This window comes from Anabrus simplex, chromosome 5 (genome assembly GCF_040414725.1).
Source record: "Anabrus simplex isolate iqAnaSimp1 chromosome 5, ASM4041472v1, whole genome shotgun sequence".
In the NCBI taxonomy this organism is placed as follows: Eukaryota; Metazoa; Arthropoda; class Insecta; order Orthoptera; family Tettigoniidae; genus Anabrus; species Anabrus simplex.
Genome location: NC_090269.1, coordinates 432,971,907 through 432,982,157, shown reverse-complemented (window position 1 = coordinate 432,982,157; position 10,251 = coordinate 432,971,907). Strand labels below are relative to the sequence as shown.

General features: G+C 34.8%; 1 protein-coding gene across 1 annotated transcript in view; it reads left to right on the top strand.

The window, feature by feature from the left end:
- Positions 1 to 2,690: 2,690 nt before the first annotated feature.
- The window catches only part of LOC136875066 (zinc finger protein 525), a 137,455-nt gene continuing 129,894 nt past the window's right edge, over positions 2,691 to 10,251 (top strand). The window contains exon 1 of the mRNA XM_067148802.2: positions 2,691 to 2,726. The gene's annotated coding sequence lies outside the window, so the exon portion shown is untranslated. The remainder of the gene's footprint in view (positions 2,727 to 10,251) is intronic.

Genomic DNA, 10,251 nt, shown 5'->3' with positions numbered 1-10,251 from the left:
GCATGAAATAGAAAGACCTGCACCTTGGAGAGCCGAACCCCTCCTGGGATATCCCGGCACTAAAAGCCATACGCCATTTCATTTCAGTGCAATGACTGTGCCAGCGCCTATCCTGGACAAATTGGGCGCAACTTCAAGATAAGATATGCTGAACATGTTAATGCCGTGAGATACAATATATTCTCTGCGGTAGGCCAACATGTCCATGAATTAAAACATAATTTCACAAGCTTGGAGCAAGACATTCAAATACTAGAGACTTTAAGTAAAGGACTGTTGCTGGATGCTACTGAATTATGTTACATCCATCTAGACCAGTATTTCAATGCAAATCTCAATCTAAATGATTTATCAGAGACACCGAAAGTTCTCTTTGATTTACTTATAGTATTTTTAAAAATGTTCAAATTCCAAACAAGAATTTAATTTTACGTATTATAGGTAATAAGTTTTCCCAACATTCGTTTTGTAGTCCATGCCCACCAGATCCCCTCCATACGCCCGCCCCGTACGCCCTGCTTCAGCTTACCCCTATCGCCCCTCGCTTGTTCCGTCCAGATATGCACACTTGACATGAGCTGTTCATTGTTTACTAGACGTTACTTGAATTACAATCAGTCAACGGCTGCATGAGGTGAGTCTTGCACACATTTACATTATTGAGTAAAGCCTCAACACTTTCCGAATCGTTAATAGAGGTTTTTATTCATTTTTCACAGGTTCCACATTTGAACTAAGAAACATAGATCTTACATACACCTTAAAGAGCTATTCATATGTTTCCACCTCATAGGCCTTAGATACAGAAGAATTCAGTTACACCTAGTTTTATCCAACAATATTCATAATTTTAAAATATGACTGCAGTTTGTGAACCATAGTTGAATGGACACAACATGTTTTATTATTGTAAACAGCTCACCAAATTTAATGAACTCGCTACTATATGTCCACAGGGACATCAATCAACTTGAGAACTGTTCAGTATATGTTTGACTCACAAGTCTTCTACTTGTTCAACAAGTTTTTACTAGGTGTCATTGTTTTCATTGTAGATATCATCAGGTTTTATGTTACGCACAATTTAAGGTCTATCATGAGTTTTATATAATTTGCCCATTTTCCGTTTCTTTGTGCAGCTGAAGATGACGTAAAAATGCGTCGAAACTAGTACTGTATATAATTAGTATATTGTAATTACATCTATATAACAACATTATCATTGTATTGAATAGGTGGACATTAAAAAGTTTATTTATTGTAATTCTTAGTTCAGTACGGACAAAAACGAAGTTTCCCACATTAACTTACCTAGGGCATGTTTTGCATGGTGAAAAATATGCAGTTTTACATCTAATTTTGAAAGGCAAAATTGAAGGGTGCCGAGGAACAGGCAGAAAAAGAACAACATGCCTTAAGAATATTAAAGAAAGTACTGAAGAACTGTACCGTGTTGCTGAAGACAGAAAAGCACTGTCCACATTGATTGCCAATGTCTGGGAGACTGGGCAGGGCACATAGAAGAAGAAGAAGAAGAAGAAGAAGAAGAAGAAGAAGAAGAAGAAGAAGAAGAAGAAGAAGAAGAAGAAGAAGTTGGTGATGAGAGGCAGCATAAGAGACAAAGAATATCACAGCAAACAATGGTCAATATAATGTTATTGTTGATCAAATTTATGAGTTTTCAATGTTGCAGGCCTTCCAAATTTAGTTTTTTTCTGACTATGAAATATCACTTATCGTAGTCGGTACAGTAAAACTGAATAAAACATAAATGATTGGAAATTGTATTCTCTATAACTTTTTTATATAGCACTTTTCGATTTGACCAATAACATACGTATTTAAAAATAAAATTTGATGCACCTTCCCCTAAGCTGCCATTTTATCTGGGGTGAATACAATTGTTTGTAGTTTAGACTGTAGTTTCTTATTCCCCGACTCTATATACCGATTTTCATTAAATCCTTTTTATCCAATTTCTCATGGCTCGGCGTTGACATGGACTTAGCAACAAAAATACAAATTAATGAATATCTCTGTTTCATAGCCAGGATGGTAAAAAGTATAAGACATAAATGATCGGGAATTTAATTTTATATAACTTAAGTTATGTAGTATTTATCGATAGGACCACTAATAACATAAATATAGAATTAAATTTTAGGCCTTCCCCTAAACTACCATTTCACTCAGCATGAATAAAATGATTTATAGCCTAGATTATAGTGGCTCATTCCCTGACTTTACATACATACAGACAGACATAAATTACGGAAAAGTAAATAGTGCATTTCCTTGTTACTGTGGATATGACTGGTTCAGAAATAGCATCCTTTTTAAATTCTGAGCAATGTACAGCCAAAACTCTTATTTTATATATATATATATATATATATAGATTATTGCTCCATACTTCAAAAATATCTCTGAGCATTCAAACTGGATATATTTTAACTCCTGAAGTTCTCTTAGCTGTCATGTTTTTAAGGATACTCAACATGGAAATTTTCTGAAAAATGATAATGAAGTTTTGAAACTGAAATTACTCATTTACCAGGAAATGATGATTTGTTAAGCCCACTCATGTGTAGCTAAATTTCTAGATATGTCTGAAGAATGTGCCTAATATATTAACTCTTCCACAGAACAATGGTGAACTTACATCAGATGAGGTGCATATGAAGGAAGAAATCAAATCAGAGTTGCCAGATCCAGCACAAACACAGGTGAACACATTTGAGGTAATCTAATATCATGAGGACCTTTTTTGCTGATTATGAAAATTGTTAGAAATTTGCTGAATTGGTTTCAATAAATGACTCCTGATTTTAAAGCAGAAATATGGAACTTATAGTGAGATTGCCAATCTTTTGAAACAATATTTATACAGCAGAACCCCTATTTAACATTTTTACAAGGCCCTGATTTTCTTAATCTTAAATGGAGTTTTACCTTAAATCAGTGTTTCCTTTCCCAGAGATCTTTGCCTGTACCCCATAGCACTACAGCCCTTGAAGAGCCTTGGCCTATCAAGCGACCGCTGCTCATCCCGAAGGCCTGCAGATTACGAGGTGTCATGTGGTCAGCACGACGAATCCTCTCGGCCATTATTCTTGGCTTTCTAGGCCGGGGCCGTTATTTCACCGTCAGATAGCTCCTCAATTCCAATCACCTAGGCTGAGTGGACCTTGAACCAGCCCTCAAGGTCCAGGTAAAAATCCCTGACCTGGCCGGGAATCGAACCCGGGCCTCCAGGTAAGAGGCAGGCATGCTACCCCTACACCACAGGGCCCTTTGCCTGTACCATCATACATTATTTACATATTGACAGCAATAAAACAAGGGGATATCTACGCTACACATTGTACTGTAGTTACGGTTTGTGCTTCATTTTGACAGATTGTTGTCGGCAAATGCAAAATGGCTTTGGTTTAAGGTTGTTCTTATTACGTTATGTATGATTTTCCATAAAAATCAGGAATGATACCCAACTCACACGAAAAACACATTAAAAATGGTATGAAACAGCAATCCGTTTGCTTAAACCTTTTTGCGAATGTTTCCCTAGCAGCAGCTTACTTATTAGCATGTATTTTTTAATTCCAATAGTCTGAACATGCATATTCAGTTTTATTCTTAAAAATTGTAATAGCATCACTCCAGAGACTAGTGGCAAACATTCTCTTACTTCAGACAGCTTCACCTTACCTAGGTATTATGAAAATAATATTTCAAGTTCACTGTAGAATAATAACATTTTCACTATAGGTTTACATCAGAACAGCCTTTCTGCAATTTAACAAGATGAGAAAGTACATAACCCAACCTCTCAAATTAGTTATGCACAATGCTGTATCTTGAGAACGAGAAGTATCACATTCTTATTTCATTTCAGTGCATAGTATTAACACAATGCAGACCGGTCCTGAGATAACTCATGTTTGCCTGGCCGGGCATTGCTGACCAGTCCCAAGTTATCTCTTGTTACCAGCAGACTGAAGTTTAGTGCTATCTTTTGAAATATACCAGAACTATTTGGAGGTCAGTGTTGATAGAACTCTTTTATGTATGGTTCTACACAATCGATAGTCACATTTCTTTTTGATTATTCTTCATATTATAGCTATTCTTTGCATTTTCTGACAACATGTTTACAAAGTTTAAAGAGCCATCCAGTCTGCAAGATGGCGGGGCCCTGGGATCACAGGTGTTTAGACAGGGATGAAATTATTTGTGGATTGTGCGCTGATACGGGCTCTGAATGTCCAAGTGATGCTGAATATTTAGTTCAATGATGAAGTATCTTCTAATGGAAATGTTTTGAGTGACGAGGAGGATATTGCCTTATCTTCAAGGTGTGGAAATCACGTGGTGCAAAACCAGTCTGATAATTGTGTAACGGGTGTAAATATTCTAAATATTTTAAATAATTTAGTATTTTCTGACAACTGGATTGTGGACAACAGTGAACCTAGGCTAGAAGATTTTGAAAGTGCTTCTGGAATAAAGATATGGCCTACCTGGAAACGTAGGACAAGTAGCTGGACTTATGATGTTTGGGAAGATTTCTTGCAGTATGTAGCTGAGCAGACAAATTTATACTATGAGCAGAATTCACGATTTCATAATATACCCCTAAAACGATAAAGTGGACTAATGTCACTAGCAGGGAAGAAAAAATATTTTTTTGCTTTGTGTATACTGATGGAGCAGGTGAAGAAATCGTGTCTGAAAGATTACTGGTCAACTGATCCCGTAATAGAAACCCCCATATTTCCAAAAACTATGAAGCGAAATAGATTTCAACAAATACTTACCTACCTGCATTTCAACAACAATAGTCTGACAACAGATGCGAGCAATAGAATAGGAGAAAGTTCAGCCTCTGTTAAATTACGTTTTACCCAAGTTTCGGTCTGTTTACAAACCAAAGTAGCGGCTGTCATTAGATGAAGGGATTATCCCATGCATGGGCGCTGGAAGTTCAAGACATATAATCCAGGGAAATCAGCAAAATATGGAAATATGGTACTTTAGTTCGAATGGTGTGCGAGAGTGAAACAGGATACATCCGTAACTTAGAGATATATAGAGGGGAAGGAAATAACTTGAGCAGACAGTATTATGTCATGAAGCATTATCTTGGAATGTGGCATCACATTTATCCAGAAAACTACCGGTATTATAATAGTGTGACTATTGCTCAAAATCTCCTCCAGCATAAAACACAGGTTTGTGGAACTATTGGAGAGACTCATAGTTTGCCATGTGAGCTGAAAGACAGTTCTAGGCTTCTACAAAATGAGGAAATAACTTTTATGCGCAAAGGTGAAATTGTGCTTGTAGTTTGGAAAGATAAGCGAGTTGTCAGAATGATAGTAAGATATAAATTTCATGATAATTGATCCATATTGGACTGTGTTTATATTAATACTTGAATATTTTATTTATAGGGTCCACCTTTTCAATAAAATGTTGTGCAGTATGATCTCCTTTTGGGACTAGTTTCAACCTAATTGTAGGCCATCATTAGCATAACACAAATCACACAATTACATTAAATAAACCAAAACAGTATGCAGGCACAATGTCATTAATATAAACTGTGTGTAACCCATGGGAATTAAAATTAAGACTGGTTATTTGAATGCATTCTGTTAACAGTTCAAGTGATTCAAGACAAAGTTTAGTGACATTAACATTAAAAATGATTAAACTATGTATGTAACACTTATGTATCAAGGCAAGGATCTAGAATTTAGTACACTTCATTAAAAAGTTGCTTCCAGTTAAAGGTTTTTAAAATGCTAATTAAGATCGACACATAGAAGTTGAACTAAGGCTGGACACGTTACAAGTGTTGCATTCTGTTAAAAAGTTCAATTGAGGTGATGTCAAGTTGTGTTATCAAAGACATTAAAAATAATTATTCTATGTACTTAAACATGTAATCAATGCATGTAAGTGTGATGCATGTTCTTAAAAATCTTGCTTCTGTTTAAAGGGTCTTGAATGCTGATGATTGTTGCACATGAAGGTCTAAATCAATTGGTGGTTTCTAGAAGGTGGTAGAATTTTGTTGTTCATTGTTGACTGTGAGGTTGACCTAAATAAATGGTAGCCAAGATTAGCAAAAATGTTGCTGAAGAGAAGTGTATCGGTTAAATGACATGTTATATTGAACTCACCTTGTGCTGCAACCTGTGGAGCAGAACTGGTTGTTGGTGTAACTGAGGAGTGGCGTAAATGAGGTTCAACGGAAGTCTAGATGGGGTGTGGGAGAAAGAGAGGGGAGAGTGGAGAAGGAAGGGAAATACAAAGGAAAGGGATCAAGGCAGGGCCGAGGGAAGTGGGAATATACAGTAGATGGTTGCTGAGGGAAGGTGCCATGAATAGATGAAAAATTGACTTATGACTGTTTGATTTTTTCTAAAAATATGTATAAGAAGGTCATACAAAATATTTGTTTTTTCGGAAATGTCATTGGGAGTGGAATTTGGATTAAAATAGTTTTGCAAATATATATGCAGCAGCTTTCTGTTATGTTAAGGACGAGTCCTTTATTAATAATCGTGAGAATTTCCATATCCTGTTTTATGTTGGTATATTTGTGATTTTACTCTTCCAAGTGTTGTCCTGCTGCAGAAAATTTATTATATTTCAGGTCAATGACATGTTCTAAGTATCCTATATTAAAGCTCCTCCCAGTTTGTCCAACATAAGAAAAATTACAATTGTTACATTTGAACCTACATACTCCTGACGTTGAAAGACTATTATTCTTGTTTATAGATGTAGAGTTATGTAAGATTGTTGTATTTCTATTATTATTTGTTTTAAAGGTTATTTTTACATTATATTTTTTAAAAACATTAGTCACTTTATATATGTTTTTATTGAATGTGACTAGAAAATAAGGAAACATCGGGTTTTTCTTTTTTCAGAGTGGTTGAAGGGCAATGTTTTCATCTGTTAATTATTTTTTCAATGAAGAAACTGTTGTAACCATTACTTTTTGCAATCATGCGAATAGTGTTCAACTCTTTTTTGAGGTCTCCTTTGGACATTGGTACGGTAAATGCTCAATATACCCTGCTATTATACACCACTCATTTACCGATTTGGGGATGTGAAGAATCTTGGCGAATTTTGGAGGTTGCTTGAGTAGGTTGTCTAAAAATCTTGTACAGTATTTTAATTAGCCTGAATGTCTAATGATAGTCAAGTATAAAAAGTTTATTTTGTTCATTTTCAGACTCAAGCATGAATTTCATGTGTAGATCAATATGATTGAGATTAAAAGAGTGGTAGCAGCGTCTGTTATATTCTCATCCATAATTACTACAGTGTCGTCTACATGTCTAGCCCAAAAAGGAATGATGTCAAAGTTATTATTATCGATTTTGGTATGTTCTAAAAAATCTGTGTAAATCTCGGCTAAGATACCCAAGGCCGGCGATCCCATAGCAAAACCTTCTTGCTTATAAATGTCATTATAAAAACTGAAATAGTTGTTCTTTATAACCAATTCTAGCATAGACATAAAATCTTGTATCTCTAAAGTACTTAGACAGCTGTGTTTACCTAAATTGTTTAATATGATTGGGTATAATTTAGACATTTGTATACAAGGATACATATTTACAAAGTCGAATGAATGATTAGGTTGGATACTAAACTTATTTAGATTATCTATCAATTCTGTAGTATTTTTTAACAGATGTTTTGGATAAAAACTGACAATCCCTTCTTAAAAACTTTTGGATGAATTGGTACACTTTATGTAGAGGGCTTGGTCTATAGTTGATGATCGGGTGAATGGGGACTCCGGTCTTGTGTATCTCAGGAAGGGCTTTAGCATTGAGAAAGCCTCAGTTCATGTTAACTAATTTAGTTTTTTCTGATCTGTTAATAAGTATGAGATATTCTTTAGGGTGTGCTGAAGTTTGCTTTGGATTCTTGAGTAGGGTCCTTAACTGTAGAAAATGAACTGTCTGTAAAACATTCTTTTGTTTTACCTATATATTAGTTTTTTCATTATAACAGTTGTGTTGCCTGTGTCTGCTTTTGTGACAATAAGATTATTATCAATAATCTTCTTTTAAAGTGCACATATTTGTTTCTGTTCAGTAATTGAATCTTTGTTATTATTATAGTTATGGGGGTTAATATTATTATTTGGGGTAAGAATGTTCATTTTTTTTCATTTCAAACCTTGCTTCTTCCTGTCTTTCTGTTAGTAATTTACTGATGGCTAGTTCGGATTCTATTATCATAGTACTAGTAGTATTGAGTGCATTAAGATTAGGCCAGTTATGTTTCGGACCTTTGGCTAGAATCGAACTTTCATCTTCAATCAAAGGTACTCTGGATAAATTTATAATCGGTGAATGAAAGTGATCTGTCGTATTAGTGATATTCCTGGTTTCATTTACATGGCTGTTGTTAGGCTTAGAGTTCTTTAGTGTGCATAGTTTTTTCTCTAAGGTTTCCTGCTTCCTAGATAATACAGTGAACAGTCTATTATCAACTTGAGTTTGAAGTATGTTCCATTGAGCTCTCAATAAATTTGCAGCTAAGAGGTAAGTCTCATACAACCTATGATTCAACTTTTTTTTCTTGCATAGAAATTTAATCTCCTCCCTTAGCCAAACTTCATTTGTTCTAATTTGGGTTCAGTGATTTGAGGAAAAGACAATATCTTTCCAAGTTACCTTTTAGAAAATTAGGGGTCAAATTGTACGTAATACTTTGTTTAATAAACTCAATATCTTTGCCTTATTTGGCTATTTTGACTTTTAAGCTGAAATATAAATAGGCTTTTCATTTTGCCTGGTTGGCTGCATAATCATGAAATATAAAATTCATGACAATTGATCTGTATTTAACTGTGGTCAAAATAATAGTTGAATATTTTATTTATACGGTCCACGTTTTCAATACAAAGTTATGCAATATGTCACATTACATCTCCTCTTGGGACTAGTTTCAACCTAATTGTAGGCCATCATCACCCATAACACAAATCGCACAATTACATCGAATTAACCAAAACAATGTACAGACACGATGCCATTAAAATAAACTGTGTGTAACCCATGGAAATTAAAATTAAGACTGGTTACTGGAATGAATTCTTCCCTTCAGTAAATCTTTCACTAATCGTCGCTACCATTTATTTAGGTGAACCTCACGGTCCACATTGAACTGCGAAATTCTACCGCCTTCTAGAAACCACTAATTTATTTAGACTTTCATGCGCAACAATTATCAGCATTCAAGAACCTTTGCAAAGAAGCAACTTTTTTAAGAGCATGCATGACACTCACATGCATTAATTACGTGTTTATGTACATGCATTAATTATTTTTAAACTCTTTATGAATATAACTTGATGATGGCTCAATTGAACTTTTTAACAGAATGTAACACTTGTAAGGTGTCAAGCCTTAGTTCAACTTCTATGTGTTGATCTTCTTTAGCATTTTAAGAACCTTTATCTGGAAGCAACTTTTTAATGGAGTGTACTACTCTTTAGACCCTTGCCTTAAAGCACAAGTGTTATGTATAGAGATAGGAATTATAGGCAAGTATAGGTTAGAATGCAAATGTATTTGAACAAGGCGCAAGTGTATGTTACCCGCATGACGGTTCTGCGGTGAGATTTGCATAAATATTATCGATCTGAATTATCAGAATTCCTAAAATTTATGCAGCTCCCCGACATATCTGTAGAGCGGCTAGTTTTCACTTGCGCCTCTTTCAAATACCTTTGCATTCTAACCTATTTGTGCCTATAATTCCCATCTCTAGTTATGTACATAGTTAAATCATTCTTAATTTTAATGTCACTACACTTTGTTTTGAATCACTTGAACTGTTAACAGAATGCATTCAAATAAACAGTTTTAATTTTAATTCCCATGGGTTACACACAGTTTATTTTAATGGCATTGTGTCTGTACATTGTTTGGTTAATTTGATGTAATTGTGTGATTTGTGTTATGGGTGATGATGGCCTACAGTTAGGTTGAAACTAGTCCCAAAAGGAGATGTAATGTGACATATTGTACTACATTGTATTGAAAAGGTGGACCCTATAAATAAAATATTCAAGTATTATTGTGTCCGAATGATAACTACGATTCATGATGCATCTATGCGGTCAACATGGAAGCTAGATAGGAAGACAGGGACAATTATATTCAAGCCCATTTTCATCCTTTATTATAACAGATTTATGAAGGGAGT